The 18356-nt window shown below is 36.1% G+C and overlaps 1 long non-coding RNA gene across 2 annotated transcripts in view; it reads left to right on the plus strand.

Annotated features, from left to right (window-relative positions):
- Positions 1-18356, plus strand: part of LOC308059468 — a 73932-nt gene that overhangs the window by 21454 nt on the left and 34122 nt on the right. Inside the window, exon 2 of one of the 2 annotated variants that reach the window (XR_013926259.1) lies at positions 3431-10958. This is a non-coding gene — a long non-coding RNA (uncharacterized lncRNA). Of the gene's footprint in view, positions 1-819; positions 10959-18356 lie in introns of those variants that run through there. The other variant, XR_013926260.1, reaches the window with a different exon arrangement.

Below are 18356 nucleotides of genomic sequence, written 5' to 3' on the forward strand. Positions count from 1 at the left end.
GAAATTTTCACTGCATGTATTACTTCTGTTTACACAGTGCTTTGCTGAGCACTGCATCTCCACTCTCAAGTGCAGTAATTGCCTCCCAGTCACTGGTGATGCATTGGCTAGTTCATCCCATCCGGGAGATTTGTGAACTGTTGCTCTTGCAACTGGGTCTGCTGCATGGTTTCTAGAGGAAGAAAATGTAACCCTCCATGGGTTTGGCTTTTTATGTTTGTTTGTTTTAAGTCTGAAAGTGGACCTTAACAAAAGTCTTTCCTCTTGCTGGTGGTTTGCAGTGTCAATGTCTTTGTGCAAGAAATATGAACAGTAGTCTAGACGTATCTATCAACAGAGTTAGTATAGGTTTGCATTACAAAATATATCCATATTTTCAAGTAGGTTTGGCATATCTTTTGGTTTGGGTCCTAGAATCCTAGTGGATGCTGTTGCATGTACGGTACTCATGAGTTCCCAGTGTTTCAATGCAGAAGGAAGGTGGATTCAGAGGAAAAGAAAATCAACACAGTATACCAATCCCTTCACCTATCATAGAAGTGAGCTAGCTGCATCATTTGGGAACACTCTTTCAGTGACAGTAAACGCATTTCAGATATAGCTGTTGCCTGTGATTTTGAAGCCACATGAAAGTGATTCACGGACTGATCCTTGACCCCAAAGATGCAGGGCACAAACTGGCTTACTGTCACACTGTGAAACCTATTTGTCTACAAACTATTTTCAGACTCTCTGTTGATTATGCACCTCTGGACCTCCTCTGGACCCAGAGGTTGCACTTGTGGTCCAAAGTCATTATATTATATTATATTATATTATATTATATTACATTACATTACATTACATTATATTATATCATATCATATCATATCATATCATATAATTTATTTACTTATTATCCCCCAGGTCATAGCTTCAGAAATAATGTGAATGGTGCTTTTCAGTGTGTCTTTTAGGGTACTTGTTACCTGTACTGGCATGTTTCAGGAGAGCACAGGAGAGTGCAAAACCTTTAGGATTTTGCTGGAATACTGTGTGGGAAAAAGGAAGTCACCCCTGTGCATTCACATCCATAGTGCCTGTTGAGAGCAGTTTTTAGAGTGGTCAGTGTCTTGAGTTGTGTCTGAGTATGCTCCAGGAGATACCCAGATGGAGAATGCGTGTATAAGCGACCTAACAATTAGGCAAACTGAGTAATATAGAGTTACAGTCTTTGATATTGTTGCCTGGCTCTCTCTTTATTTAGCAATATAGATGTAGGTACATTCAGTCTGGCCTTGAACATGTTCCCAGTTCTGCTGATTATGTAGCTTACTTCTGACTTAAAATTATAGATATGGATTAAAACTGAAATCTTAAAGAATGGAAAACAACAGCATAATTATTGTAGAGATGCTCTTGATGCTTTCACTAATTGGGTTTTAGACTCCAAATCCATATTAAAGCAAAGTGATCAGCACTGGCACTTAAGACCTCCTACCACTTAATGTGTTTTATGAATTACAAAGGAGAGAGGATAATTCAGATCGGTATTAGCCTTGGTAAATACATGCTTGCAAAATGTCATGTAAACTCTAAGTGAGCAATGATAACTAGGCCCCAAATGGGGTGGGGGTGTAAGTAGGTCATATAATTTGTTGGCAGACAGTGGGTTTCTTTCCTTAGCAGGAAAAACATAGTTTGTGGCCATAGCTCATAAATTGTGAAGAATTAGCATTACTGGATTATGAAATGAACACTAAAGAGATGTTAAATAGTTTATAACAGAACAAAGAAAATTGAAGTAACAACATTTGTGTTGGTCACCAACCTCACCATTTGTGACTCTTTTAGCATAGTTATTCATTGCTATTTTTCCACCATGCTACGTATTTCCTCGTACTTTTTCAAGGTGCTTAATTATACTGATATCTGGTAGATATCTCTTTGATTTCTTGATTGATGCCAAAACTGATGTTTTATCACTTGCAGTGCTCTAAATCACCTTAATTCCTTCTTTTGTTTCTAGTTTGTTCAAAGGTCTACTACACTTCTCATAGGTTTCTTAGTTCTGCTAGGGTTAAACATGTTTTCTTGTTTGTTCCTTGTTGGTACGTTTTTTCCCTTGTCAAACATTTCAAATGTTTGAAGAATAATTAGGAGACTGTAGGAAGCAAGACATGCTAAATAAATTTAGAATATAAATGATAAACAAAAAATATTTACAATGTAGGATAGAGTTTGGCCCTGATTATTTCTTCTTATGGGAGAATATAGCTTTTAATCTTAAGAGAATTATCCATAACCCAATCTCAGGCTCAATTTTCTTTTCCCAATAAATTGAGAAGTAAAAAGAATAGAAACAGCTGTTGAAATAAGCCAATGAACTACCTCTTAAAAGATTTTTTTTTTATAATTAAAACTGATTTGTCATAATTTATAATGCACTTATACTAACTTGTAGTCATATATTATGTAAAGATCTTAGGAAGAATTTGGGCTTTAGTGGGAAAATAGAATTCAGTATTAGTATAACTGAGGCAAATTTTCCATGCATTTAAACTGGAATAAAACCAAACTAAGGCATTCTTCCAGTGTTATGCTAGTAACACCAGGCAGGCTGAAAGCAGAGTTATCCCTACTAATCTAGTATCTCATAATAATAAAATACAGAATATTTAACAAGATAGATAAAAAACAGAACTAGATATTTATTTATCTGTAAAATTAAAAAATATTGAAATGAAATTTTCCTGGAAGATAAACTTGTATTTCTTTAGACTCTAATATTAATATATGGAATTAATATTTATTAATTATTATTAACAATATATTAATATATATTGTGTAACTACAGTAGTATGTTCAGAGTTCGAAGTCACACTTATACTAAAATCTCCTGTTCTAAAAAATAAATTTTTCTTAAGAGTGAAAAAACCAAATGATTTCTTAGAATAGTAGAATATTTTTAGTCATCTGAACAATAGCTTTTGGTTTTAAAATTATCGGTACTTTCACAACATTTATTGTTATATATAGAACTTATTCTATTTTAGGCTATAATTTGATTCAGGCTTCAAAAAGTTTAAATAGTACTACCTTTAGTCATTAAATTGTGTATTGCATTGTGGGGTTGGTTTTTTTTTTTTAATTTCTTTGTTTGTTTTTTTAATTAAATAAAGCTTTTTTCCTTAAAGGACTTAACTAACATTCATTCATTTATTTAAGCTTTAATTGAAAAGATACCTACACAATAAAACTAATATACTACAGATTGTGTTCTAAAATAATCCAAAGAATTATTTCTGTGTGTATTTCAGAAGAATGTGGTGGGTTTTTTCTTCTAGTAAATATCTTCTGAGAATTTTTATTGTTCTGAATATTTGCTTTAGACTGCATGGTTTATTTTCACTGATAATGACAGATCTTATCTCTTTTTTGTTCTCCTCAGAATTTGATCTTCTGTTATTAATTATAAGGTGTACAATTTCAGAGGTAAGATTTCCAGAAAACTCCTTTGTTACCTACTGGTTGGATGTCTTCCAAATTGTATGTGATACTAATTCAAGCATTCAGTCTGTTGAAATAATCGCAGCCTTAGAGTTTGTTCAAGTAATTACCTGCAGTGTTCTTACTTGAATCACAGAAACAGGTCAAAACATTTTAAGAATGGAGGTTAACCTTACTGAATGAAGTATTTGTGTGGGCTTTTTCAAATTATATTTCTATGCCTGCACTTGTACTTTGAAATGCTTGTTCACTGCTTTATTCCCCTCCAATTAATAATTTTAAGTAAAAATAACCAACCAAAAGAAAGCCATTTCAATTTGGCATGTTCTAAAGATCACTATAGTTAAATGCCAAAAACTTAGATTCTCTAACATAAATGTGATGCTTTCTGCCAGCAGAAGGAGGGGCTGGACTGAAGAGAAGCTGTGGAAGGTGAAAAGTGAGGGAGGGGAAGGAGGAATAGGAGTGGAAGTGATAAAGTGAGAGGATGTTGGATTAGTGTCAATTTAGCTGAAGTCAAAAGACAGACACATTGATTTCCAAGGCAATTGCATCAGACCCATTGTCTGATGCTACTGCATTTTTTATATTTAGCGAGTAGGAGTTACAGCCAAATTTTCAAGCTGCTGAATTTGATGCTAAAAATTTCATCTCATTTTCTGAAATTCCTTGGTTTTGTCTGAATGCATAATTCAGACACTCTGACTGGCTGTGCTCCTAGCATAGAGCAAATTGTAGATAGCCTCACTGAAGGCTGTTGGGGAGGAAAACAACTATGTATTTCCAATGAAGTAGTCCTCTTCTGATTGGCTAAGTCTTGCAGCTATAGGTCACTATTACCTTGCAGGTGTCAGCTTGCTGCTCTGGCTGGTACAGAGGAAAAGAGCTACAGCTCTCACCTCCAGCTCTTCCAAATGGGGCTTACTGGGATGGAGGGTACTGGAGGCCACTTAGAATATAGAGGTGCCATGTTGGATATCTTCAATTCTGTACTATATGGTGTGAAAAATGGGATATCTGGTTCAGTTAAGATGTAGCATAATAATAATATAAATTCAAATTTTCTACAGAAAATTGTCAGTTCAGGTTTTTTGCCATAATTTGTTATTGTTTACAATTGTTACTTTCAAGTCTCCCTTTTTCAGATCTTACCCTGCCAGAAATGCCTCAGTTTAAGCCTCACCCTCCCACACTCCCCACATCTGTAGTCCTGCCTCTCTCTCCTTTGAACCAACAGAAGGCTGCATTAGAGACATTTCAGGTTGAAGAGAGAGCAGCCATTATATTCTTCTGTTCTTTCCCTTGTATTTGTTGTGATTTTAAACTCAAATTTATAATGATTTTTGTTCTTAAAGAATTAAAAAAGTTTATCTACATTTATTGATTAAATGAAATGTTAATAAGCCTAGTTATGACTTCGTCTGTACTATTAGTTCTGTTGACTTCAGCAGGACTTCTTATCTGAATAAGGGCTATTGCATTTTGAGTATTAGGAAGGTTATCTTGCAAGTAAAAGGGAAAGAAATACTTTAGCTTTGCTTCTGTAGAAAAGGTAATAGCTCTAAGAAGCTTTTTATGGGGCCTTAGATGCTGAGAACAACAATACAGAATATAAACTATGCAGTGGAAAGAAGTTTCCACGCTGCAGGCTGAAAAAGATCTCTATGAAATCTGTTGTGAATACAGTAATTATTATAATTATTTACCAGGCTTCATCTGTGCCGTAATTTTCTCTGTGTTTTGTGACAGAAGACACAAACCCAGGACTGTCGGAATTCTATAAAACTCTTTTACCGTTTGGTACATTTCAACATAAGAAAGACAATAATTCTGCACATGCCTAGGTTCAGATGATAAATTGGATATGAAAGGAAAGCTGTGAATCAGTGAGCTATGAAGATGTGTGTCTCTCTGTAAATTTATCATGTATATCCTTAAGCATATAATAGTTTGATCAAAAGAATAATGTACTTGTAAATCAGATAACTGGATTATCTGTGTTCTCAATGGAAATTTTAAATCTCATCTAAAGAAACATTGTTTCACCCAATCCAGGTCCTATTTCATTTAAGCAGTTTTACTCTGGGAATACTCAGGGTGCATACATAGGAGTTTTTCATATGCTGTTTGTATTTATATTTATTTTTCACAGCAAGAAAATGGCTTGTTTTGTATGACTAGTAATTTGATTTCACTCACACAGGCATTTCTGTGAACAGGAGCTGAAATTCTGTCCCAGTCAGGAAGTTTCTGAGTGTCTGTTGTCAGCAGCTGAATATTTTGAACTCCAACTGATGTGGCATCTCAGCAGCATGCAAGAACAACTCATTGCCTCATAAAATAAGGCTTTAACCAGAGAAAATATAGCAACACGTTAGCTTGATAGTTAAAGCTGTCTCTAGGGCAGTGAAAGATACAGAGTTAAATTGTTTCAGGAAATGGAGTAACTTTACCGAGGACACATTCTGACCTTTTTACTCTTCTTTAAGAGGCCACTGCCCTTATACCAGCTGCTACCACCGTAACCTGTGTGGAAATTCGTTGTGCTTGGGGTTTGAAGACAATGTCTATTCAACAAGCAGAGAAACACATATGTTTTGGTTTCCAAGGTCATCTAGTTACACTGATCACCACAACCAGAGACAAAAGCAGAACATACAACTGTAGGCATGCAGGAGATTTTCAGGTGAAAAATAAACATACCATATGAATGAAAGCAGCTCAAGGGATAGATCTTTCATATTTGCCTGCAGGGGAATTCTTAATGATAATATTGGATTGTTTGTGAAGTTTTAGTAAATCTGATTTTTATTAAAAAATCTGGGCATGTGCAGAAACACAGATTTATGGACCTTGAAGAGTCTGAAGTGGAATAGCAAGTTCTTGTGAAGAAGTAGCTCTTGTGGGGTGCAGATGAGAAGGGATTTTCAGCACTTCATTTGATACAGATATTTTCAGTTTACACCTAAAACTCAGTTTAGCAGCTTAGATTCCTTACAGGATCATGGATGGTTAAGTTCTTATTAATTTTGATTCACTAAGAACCTAGCTAACTAAATAAATCTCTTCTACCATAGTTTTCTTTCTTTGCTTATTGGTATGTCTCAATATCTGTAAGCAAAGTATAACATAGTTTCTCATGGATATACCCATTTGGGCAAGCTGAGGCTACAGCCAATTCATTCTAGCAGTTGTTGAAAATATACAAATATAATGAAGTTTGATTTCTTTCATTGAACTTCTTTAGGTGTTGAATTCGTTCAGTTTGCACTTTAAATAAAAAAGATAATTTTTCTCTTCATTAGCTGGAAGTACTACGGTGACATACAGCTCTTCTTTTGCAATAATCTGCATTTACCAGTATGTTTATACCAACTATCTATAAATTATTTGAGTTAGAATTGTTGTGCATCTTGTACAACTCACATGATTTATCAGTAGTTTCAATTTTACTTAGAGCATTGTAGTATTCCTTCAGCACATGCTTACAGCTGATTAGAAGAAATAATGCTCAGAAATGGGATTCATGCTACAATGTTGATGTGCCATGCCTTCTACAATAACTTCTGTTAGGCTCTCCCACAAAGGCCTGGTGTTAATCCTTATGTTAGAGGCAACCAAGCTCAGATACATATGTACTTTGTATTTCAGGGAATATGAAGAAATGTTTTCCCAAGAGACCAACATTTGAAGTCAATACTTACTCCATTGGATAATAAATTGTGTTATTCACCTCACCAAAGTTCAGTATTTCCTCAGTGGACTGATAAGATAAAAGTGATCTTGTCTAAAGTCTGAGGCGTATCAAATAATGTGGATATTCTTATTTCTACTAATGTTACACAGAAGTTAATTGCAATATTCTTGGATAACTTGACAGCTGGTTATGACACAAGGAAGTAATGTTAAAATGTAGACTTTCTGTGTAACAATTTGTATAGTTTATGGTGTTAATGTATGGTGATCATAAGTTAGTATATAAGAATATATAGGTTAGTGTAATTTCATTTTAGTGGAGCTGAATTAATGAATAGCACTTAAAGTTAAATTTTTTATCAGCACTCTTAATTAGACTATACATCTCATCTCACACATGCACACATGCAAAGAAACAATCATACAGGAAATACTTCTATTTTTAATTAATCTTAAAGACTGAGAGTACTGCAATGCACTGAAGTTGGAGTATAAGAAACCTAAGAAAAAGGAAATAAAGATGCAGAATTTTGTTAGAATTGATCATGAGCTGTATATATTGTCACTTCATTAACTTAGCTAATGGTGGAAGCTATCATGTACTCAAAAAAAGAAGACTTTTATAAACACATAATTAAAGGAAGTCTAGACTTTTGCTACTTCTCAAAGAATTAAAGAATATGGATGAAAATGCTGCTGTTATCCAAAGAGTCCTCCTATAGAAATGAGAAACTGTGCAACCTTTCTGTACTCTAGAAATTCTTCCTCTGTACTGACCCTGTGTGCTTTGGAAAGTCTTTTTTCCAGCATGTCTGTTCCAGTCAGAAGGCACCAAAAGACATTTTTGTTATTTATCTGGATAAAACAAGAAGAAATAATGTTTGCATGTAACCACAGCTTCCCAAACTTTTTTTTTTTACACATTTGTTTTTATTTCTGTCTTATTAGACAGGAAAATAACAACACAGAATCATCTCACTGTAAAATACCAAATTGTTCTTTAGCAAAAACAATAAAAATGCAATGCTATTTGATGGAATCAAGTAATTTAACTGTAAATCCTCATCCCATTATCCAGCTCTCTTTTAATTAAATAGGTTCCCCAAATGACTTCAAAATTAATAAATATTTTACAAGTTCTTTGCACCTACAGCCTTTGCAATCAAAGCTTGTTTCAGAAAGACAAACACTTCCTAAAAAGAACTACAGCTTAATAGTGGAATATGGCTGACATTGTATCACATACTGTGCAGCAATTTCAGTAGGGAAAAAACAGGGTTGGGAATGCAGGTAGCAAATTAGATTGATGTGTTGTCCTCGACATACTGGCATTTTCATTTCTGAGGCCTACCAAGTCCAAAATAAAACCATTTTTTATTGTTGTTCAAAATCTCAGGAGAAATGAGTTCAGGTGGTCTCAGACCAGTTTTTCATGTACAAGAGGACACATCAAAAAGCTGTCTTGTGTTGATAGTAATTCATCACTCCTGTCTCTGAAAAGCCATGGGATTACAAGCATGGAGAAAAAAAAATACTGCTAACCACATTTTTTCCACCAACTATATCTCTCTGGCCCATTTTGTATGAATATTTGAGCAGACATGTCAAGGGAGGGAATGAAGATCATGTCTTCATGATTATCAAGGACTTTTTTTTAATTCACCCTTCGTACTCCTTGCATCTGACTGAATCTCAATATAATGAAACAAAATCTCAAAGTATGGAAAGCAAAACAATGGAAGCTCTAACTTAAAGATGAACAAGTAGTGAAATAAAGAACACTGATGAGATGTTAAAAATGTAATCAAGCTGCACGTCACTGTGTACAGTTTAATTCTTTCAATCTCCTAAATGACCTTGGGAAAATTAGAACACTTGAAAATTTTGCATCTTCAATAAGTCTTTTCCCTCAGGTTTAACAAAGGAGGCAGAACAGAGATTACTGATATGAATATGTTCAAGTTAAAAGATTTCTCTGAGGAATATCTGTATTAAGAACACTGTTCAGTTTTTAACGGTGTCAGAGACATGCTTTTGGAAATGCCACAATGTCACACCACAATGTTCAAAATTGTTTTCAGTGGTTGTTTCTATCCTTTCTGTTTTTTCAGTCCTCCAGAACCCATCTCATATCATTCCAGTGAAGGGAGGGAGTTCCATCATCATGATGGCAGGAAAAAGAAAGACCTGTGCTATTCATGCTTCCCTAAAGCTCTGTTAGTTAAAAACAGAATACAATCTAACTGACTGAAAATACTCAGCTGGATGACCACATCAGATTATTGAAAAGGAATTTGACTAGGCAGTCAATGTTTGTCAGTAGTATCTTCCTAACACTGCTAAAGTTGGGGGAGTGTGAATTTCTGCCACTTTGTATGCTTTCTTTGGGTCATACAAGAGACTAGCATAGATAGGAACAGGATAGAGCTGGTGTAAGAGGGAGGGAAGGTATAAGACAATGAAGATAATGCTATTTTATTCAAGAACACGTTCTGTTCCATTGGAATGTCATAACCACTGTAGATGGTACAATAATTAGTCCCCATTAACTAACACTGAATTGGTTGGTTTAAATAACAATTCATTATAATATCTGTTGGAGGAAATAATAAAACAAATTTTAAAATAAAGAAAACTCTACAGCAAACCTTGTTTATTTTGACAATCGATGATGTTTAGAAACAGTGCAATTTCATTTTATATTTGAGCATATGTAAAATGAAGTAATTAGTAGCCTATTCACTAAATATTCTTTCCAATAACCATGATACAGGCAGACATTCTAAATCATATATTTACATGACAAAATTTGAGGTTGCTCCAATCATGTTAAATAGGAAAGAGATTCATGTTTAGTCTGCATTAACACTGGCAGAGAAAGTAGCTGTAATTTGGAGGATCTGTACCATGTGACTTTCATTTTTTAATATTTATGTATAATTTGGATGTACATCAAGAAAGAATATGAATACTCCAGTTTCTTAGTGAACTGGATATACTGTGACAATAAGAACCAGTCAAAGAATCCATTTATTGCTGTAATTTGGTAACTTAATAGAAATATATATATATATATAAAAGTGTATTATATGTAAATTATTCTAGTAGAGATATTTTCAATAGATCTACTTGTATTACACTCTTATCTTTTAGACTGTTTGGATATGGTCATGAACCTGACAGACCCAGCAGTTATGTTTGCAGTTGACTTTTATTGACAGAATTCTCAAGACAGTCACGATTTCTGAGCAATTTAACTGTGTTTGATTTTCAGAACCGACATGAAAAGCTTTTACTTTAGAGTAAAACATTAGAGATGCGTGCAGAACACAAAATCCTGATATAACTGATGTGGCTTTTGAAAACCCACAATAGGCCTAAATCAAGGTCTAACTTCAGTTGATGATAGTATAGGGATATTGACTGGTTAAATTTCAGCTTGCTGCCTTTATTGTCATTAAAATTATTCTTAAAATTAATATAATTAATTATTAACAGTATTAAGCAATGTGATCTGTACCAAAACTAAATTCTCATCTTCTCTCTCTCCTCTGACAGTCTTTCTGTTAATCTTTTCTGTGCTCTGGTTTACTTTGCAGCCCACATACAGACAACATACTATACACTGTAACTGAATCAGCAGAGAACTGCAACGCTTTGAGCAAGAAATAATAGCCAGGAGTCAGAGGGCAAAAATGGGATCTAAATTAAGTCGGCTTTGTCGCTGAAACCTGTGTGTTTGTATGACTCACCAAAAACTCTCTACCAAGCAGGTAGGAATTCTCTTACTTGCATTTGTTAAAGAAAGCACCTGTACCCTACTTGGGTTCCATTGTTCTAGTTTCTAAATAACATACATAATTTCTCAAAGAAAAAAAAAAAGATCATTTTATTCACAGAAAGAATATTAAAGGAAAAACTTGTCATAGATAACATTTTCTGCATGAAGTTAGTAACACAGCAATAATGTGACTGGACCTGCTACATAAAAATGAACTGTTCTCAGATAGACAAATGTGCTCCCATAAATTGATGTCATTTCACCTGCGACAGTAAATAATGGCTAGTGTTAACTAAATTAAGAAATATAGCTTGTTTTGCTCATTATCTGTATTTTAGCATTGCTGGACCATGAGCAATGATTTTCAAGAGGGGAAAAGAAGGTGGTGGTTGTAGGAAAGCAAGCTTAATAGTTTCTTTGTCTATCAAAATATATTTGATCTTATGTTTGTGACATGATCATTCACAATAAACATAATATGCTGTTGTTGTATCAATATGCATACTGTTGCAGGGAACAAATCAGGATATTAAGAAGGTATTTTAAACGGCAAATCTCCACAGCAGAATGAGAGATGAAGATACTAGTAACAGTGGGAGGAGCAAGAATATTTTGTTAAGGAAAAAAAACTGTTCAGTAATCAGGCTTCTAATTAAAATGTACCAGCCCCTTCAGACTCTGTACACCAAGAATCCTTCATAAACAGGACATCTATCCTGGCTGTAATGCCATTTTCATTTTTAAAACATTTTTAGCTCAGTTTTCTGTAGAAAAAATAAAGTGAAATGCTTGATTTTGGATCAAGACATTGTTTAGCAGGTGCAGTGCGGTGCAGTGTAGCATTTTTTTCCGGACTTTTCAGGATTCATTTGTACTCATGCAACTTTCTCCAAGGAAAAAAGTTAGAAAGGAAAATACTATTTCATTGAACAAGATTAGTTAAAACTATGTATCACGAATTGTTCAGCCAAAAAATCTGGCCCATAGAGAAGAACAAGCTTATGAGTCATTTGAGTAATAACTCTCTTGAGGCCTGTGGCCACACATGGGACACAATTAATATCCAAGTGACCCGAGTCATAATATTTCATTGTGTCCTTTGATCTTGCTCTTATAGAAAATGAAATGCATATTGATGTATTAGCATTGCACATAAGATGGAAAATCCAGACTTTATATTTTATAAAATATAATCCTGGAAAAAAAAAAAAAAAAAAGAAAAATTGAGTGATGAAATTATGATTCTACACCGTGCTACAGTGAAGTTCTGCAGTATCACAAAAATAACTAACCTTAAGAGCAGTCCATCTCAAAAAGCATGAAATTAGGCAAAAATGCCAGAAGCCCTATGTGGATGAACTAGGAGCTCCTAACGAAAGTAAAACATATGAAGGGACTATACAGAAAGCAGAAGCAGGGATGGGTAAACTGACAGGAATCTAGCATGCAGGGGTGATGTTAGGAAAGCCAAAGCTCATCTGGAATTAAATCTGACAAGGGATGTCAAAGGCAAGAAAAAGGGCTTCTAAAAGCACATAACAGAATGAGTACTAGGGAAAATGTGGGCCTGCTGCTTCATGAGGCAATGGCACTGGTGACACAGGATATGCAAAGGACTTAATGTACTGAATGCTTTCTTTGCCACAGGACTAGAAAGGCTGACCTTAGGAGATCTAAGATCTCAGAGACCAGGGGGAAAAACTGGAGGAAGGAAGACTTAGGGTAGAAGAGAATCAGGTCAGGGAATACTTAAGAAAACTGGACACGCATAAATCCATGCCTCTGATGGGATGTACCCACAAGTGCTGAAGGAGTTGGCTGATGTCATTGAGAAACCACTCAAAAATCTCTGAAAGATCACAGAGGGAGATTGGGAGAAGTGCTTGAGAGCTGCAGGAAAGCAAATACCACTTCATAAAGGGCAAAGAGCCCAGAAAACTACAGGCCGGGAAAACTTATCTCATTCCCTGGGAATGTAAAGAAACAACTAATCCTGGGAATCATTTCCAGGCACACCAAAGACAAGAAAATAATCAGAAGTAGTCTACAAGGCTTCACCTTGGTAGACCAGGGGAGGACAACGGATACTGTCTACCTTGACCTTAGTAAGGCTTTCAACATTGTATACCATAAGATCCTTGTAAAGGTGCTGATGAAGTGTGGGCTGGATGAGCAGAGAGTGAGGTGGATTGAAAACTACCTGAACAGCTGGGCCCAGAGAATGGTTGTCACTGCAACAAAGTCTAGTTGGAAACCAGTAACTAGTGCTGTACCCCAGGGTTCAATACTTAGAAGAGAATAGAATACACTATTTCAGTTGGAAGGAACTTACAAAAATTATCTAGTCCAACTACCTGACCAATTCAGGGATGACCAAGTTAAGGATGTTATCAGGGATATTGTCCAAATGCCTCTTAAACACTGACAGGCTTGGAGCGTTGACCACCCCTCTAGGAAGCCTGTTCCAGTGTTTGACCACACTCCAGGTAAAGAAATGCTTCTGGATGTCAGGTCTAAACTTTCCCTGACACAGCTTTGAGTCGTTCCTATGTGTCTTATAACTAGATACCAGGGAGAAGAGCTCAGCACCTCTCTCTCCACTTCCCCTCCCCAGGAAGCTGTAGAGAGCAATGAGGTTACCCCTCAGCCTCCTTTTCTGCAAACTAGACAAGCTCAAAGTTCTTAGTCATTCCTCATAGGACATTCCTTCCAGCCCTCTCACCAGCTTTGTTGCCCTTCTCTGGATGCATTCAAGGACCTTCACATCCTTTTTAAACTGTGAGGTCCAGAACGGCACACAGTACTCAAGATGAGGCCACGCCAGTGATGAATAAAATCACCTCTTTGTGTGGTTACATTGTGTTTGATGCACCCCAGGATGTGGTTTGCCTTCTTGGCTGCCAGGCCACTGCTGACTCATACTGAGCCTGCTGTTGACCAGCCCACCCACATCCCTTTCTGCAGGGCTGCTTTCCAGCCACTCCTGTCCTAATTTATACTTGTGCCTCACATTACTCAATTCTAGGTGTAGAATCCAGCATTTTGTTTTTTTATACTTAATCCCAATAGTCATAGCCCAGTACTCCAATTTATCTAGATCGCTCTGCAAGTCATCTCGTCCCTCAGGAGAGTCAACATCACCTTCCAGTTTGGTATCATCAGCAGACTTGCTGATGGTGCATTCAACTCCCACATCCAGATAGTCGATAAATACATTGAACAGAACTGGCCCTAGAATTGGACCCTGAGGAATATTTCTGATGACTGGTCAGCAGCCAGAGGCAGCCCCATTAACTACAGTGATTTTAGATCTGCCCTTCAGCCAGTTCTTCACTCAGTACACTGTGAACCCACTCATTCCACAGTTGGACAGCTTGTCCAGAAGGATGCTGTGAGGGACAGTATCAAAAGCCTTATTGAAATCCCCCAAAAATATGTTCACCTCTTTCCTGTTATCCACTGGGTGGGTGAGCTTTTCATAGAACAATATTAAATTAGTTACACAGGAATTTCGCTTTGTGAACTTCATCCAGTCCTGTTCAGCATCTTTGTTAATGATCTGGATAATGAGTCAGAGTGTACTCAGCAAGTTTGCTGATGATGCCAAACGAAGGAGTGGCTGATACACTGGAAGGTTGTTTTGCCATTCGGAGGGACCTCAACAAGCTGGAGAAATGGGCCAACAGGAATTTTATGAAGTTCAACATGGAGAAGTGCAAAGTCCTGACCTGGGGATGAACAACCCCATGCACCAATATGTGTTGGGCGCCAAATGGCTAGGCAGCAGATTTGTAGAAAAAGCCTTTTGGGACCTGGTAAATAGCAAGTTGAACAGGAGTCAGGAATGCGCCCTTGCCAGAAAGAAGGCTGACAGTTTCCTGGGTTACATTAAGCAAAATATTGCCAGCAGGCTGTGGGAAGTGATCCTTATGCTCTACTCAGTGCTGCTGAAGTCACACCTGGAGTAATGTCCCAGTACAAAAGTGTCATGGACATATTGGAGAGATTCCAACAAAGGGTCACAAAGGTGATGAAGTAGCTGAATCATCTCTTTTAGGAGGAAACACTGAGAGAGCTGGGACTGTTCAGACTAGAGGAGAGAAGGCTCAGGTAAAACTGGTATATAAATACCTGAAGGGAGAGTGCAAATAGGACAGAAGGGAGTGTGCAAATAGGACAGAGCCAGGCTCTTCTCAGTAACACCCAGTGAGAGGACCAGAAGCAATGAACACAAACTGAAACACAGGAGGTTCCTTCTGAACATCAGAAAATGCTCTTTCACTGTGGGGGTGACTAGGCACTGACACAGGTTATCTAGGGATGTTGTGGAGTCTTCATCCTTGGAGATATTAAAAACCCATCTGGACACGGTGCTGGGTAATTAACTCTACATGGCCATGCCTGAGCAGGAGGGTTGGAGTATAAGACATTGAAACACCCCTTCCAACCTTAACTTTTTCTGTGATTTCATGAAAACCCTTTGCGGTATATTTGTATAGTGCATTAATAGGTCAGGCAAATTGATGACCTGTGAGAATAGCTTCTGCACCCTGTAAGTTTCCTATTAAAAAAGTTCTTTCTGTATTTAACTTTGGGTTATAAAACACCTTAAAACACTTGATTTACCAACATAAAACCCTGTTAGAATTGTTTCAGAGAAGTCTTGAATCTTGCCATTCTACATTGTCAAAAGACTTTAGGAACCAACAAGACCTTTTCAAAGCTAATCCATCTCTTTATAGTGAGTGAGATTAAAGAACACATAGTCTGTTCACATCTGCTTCATTCTGCGAGCAAGTATGTTGCAATCAGTAGCAGCTAAGGACAGCAGAGGAGTCATACTGAGAGGCCTGATAAATGATAGTTGTGCTAATGTCCTTGGTGGCATATATTGTATGGCCCCTGGAAGACAAATAAATGATCAACATGATTTAACTGCACAGCTGGAAATATTTTTACAAAGTTTTAAAACATGGTTCACTGTGAAAAGAATGGTGTTGCTGAAAGTACCCCTCAGAAGTTAACCTGACCTGCTATTTGAAGCCTTTGCCTTTTGAAGAACAGAGCATGCAGAAGAGCAGGAAGTCTTTCTATAGTGCTGGCTTTTTTTGTCTCCCTATACAGTTATGATACATACAGTATAAGGTATGTAGAAGATGACTTTTGAACTACTGGTGCATACCTTGTGGTCATATTAGCCTAGGAACCTTTCTGTGCTAAGATCAAGTGACCAGGGGCAACAGTGAAGAAAAAGGTATGAATCACCATCATCACAACCTCACCGTAATTTTTCAGCTCAAAAACATTTTCTAGGAAGTCATGTTGCTCTGGCAGTCAGATAGACTAAAAGATCTAATAAGGTATGTGTTTCCATTTCAGATCTTATCAACAGGTCAGTTAAATCAGAAATTGCCTTTCAGCTTAAAAGAGCAATCATTTCAAAAATCACACTGCTGTCAAGGTACCCGATTTACAGCTTTATTTATGGGACAGCCACAGTTAAAATAATTGACCTTGTTCATTTGAATCTCTTTCTTTTCATGTGGGTGCTATTTTCACAATAAAGTAGGGGAAAAAAAGGAAAAATACAGTGGAAACAAAACCCTGCTTTTAAATCTGAGACTGTCCACAGTTTCAGTTGATGCTATTTCAAGTGAACACAAATATTGATGCTTATACTATGTTTGACTCCTTTCTAATTTAGGTGTGTAATTGCACTTGGAAGTGTTATTTCATCACTACCTGAAAGAAGACCTTGATTTTCCTTAAAAGACATTTATTTTCATTTCTTATCAAATGCATTTATTAAAAGATACTTCTTGCATATTATAGAAACAAATACTAGCTGTAACAGGTCTTCTTTATATAGACAGTTTCCTGCAAACCATTTAGTTCTAACTGCCTTTCCTCTCAAATGGGCCATAGATCAGAAGCATATACCTTAATGCTTATTAGTTTGCACATTTCCAAGAGTTTGTGGTAAGTTTACTCCTACGTTATTGTCTGGTTTTCCTTGGTGTCCAGTGGTTGAAATAATGACTTGGCAATAGTTTCTTCATTTTTGTACACTGATGAAAAATTCACACTCTACATTTTTTTTCATTGCTTGTGTGAATTCAGTAAAAACTATGTTTTCAATCTTTCTTTTCACACTGAAATCCTAAAAAAAATACATTGCAAGGTCATAGGCAGCTGCAAAGAAAAGGTGAGACAGCTAGTGGCTACTTAGCATATAGATTTTAATGATCTGCTGCTCCTAAGATTTCCAGTTCACAGACTTTTACTCTTTAAAATAAGTAATTAATTGCTGAAAGTATGAATGATCTCTGTATTTTTTTCCTTGTACTAATGCATATTAAATAGCTTATTTTTATTTACATAGTTCCCATACTGGTCCAGCTAATAAATCTGATTTATATCTGAGATGTCATTTGTGATTACTCGTTCTGCACTAATTGGATTCCAGAGGCCTCTATTGGTCAATCACTTCTTCCATATGTCATCTTCCAAAAGGTCTTAAGTATGTGATTCCCCAGCTGGTCAGGAGAATCTAAATGCTTTTGCTAAACTGCCATATTAATGAGAAAGAAATCAAAATGTTGAAACAGGAGGCTACTTTGGTCTATTTTACAAGATACTATCACAGAGCATTTATTTTTTTATTTCTTCTACATTCTTTCTAAAGGTTACAAAAAAAGGGAAAGAAATAGATCATCTAGTTTTTAATATTAGATTCATTTTAGATACAGTCAACAATGTTACTCAGTTTCTGTGTCTTGCTTTGAATATACTGTGAACATAGCTGGTATTATATATTGTATTATAGAGCCACATAATTTTTAATTTTTTTTTTTAAATTTACACTAGTAAAATTACTAGGCTCACATTGTTTGAGTAACTTAAGGTCCCCAATGATTCAGAAGCTATTTAAGGTATATTTTATTATTCTGCAGTTTAACAAATTAACATTGTTAAGCTTTTGCATGACTCCATCTTTTGAAACTCTTACCAGAAAGTCAATGTCTATTAGCATTTGTACAAATTAGGCTACTGCTGCTGTAAAGAATAAACCATTATGAATTTTCTCATTGCTAATGCAATATGCTTGGCTTCTGGGGTATTACTATTCTTGCTTCTGTGACTGTGATCTGTCTGCTTTATGCTCACAGCAAGTCAAATTTTGAAGTCCTTGCTCTGGCATGGAATGTATTGCAGTCACTGGGAGATTTTCCAGAATGCCAACTTAATGATTTATACAACAGTATTGCTTAGTTCAAAGGATTTAAATTTCTGCTCAGACACAGGTATATAGATAATATTGATCTAGTATGTGGATATTGCTTTTCTGACATTAGAATTTGATCCTGATTGTCTCCTTCTGAAACTCAGA

Source organism: Falco punctatus (assembly GCF_963210335.1).
Source record: "Falco punctatus genome assembly, chromosome: 2".
Lineage (NCBI taxonomy): Eukaryota > Metazoa > Chordata > Aves > Falconiformes > Falconidae > Falco > Falco punctatus.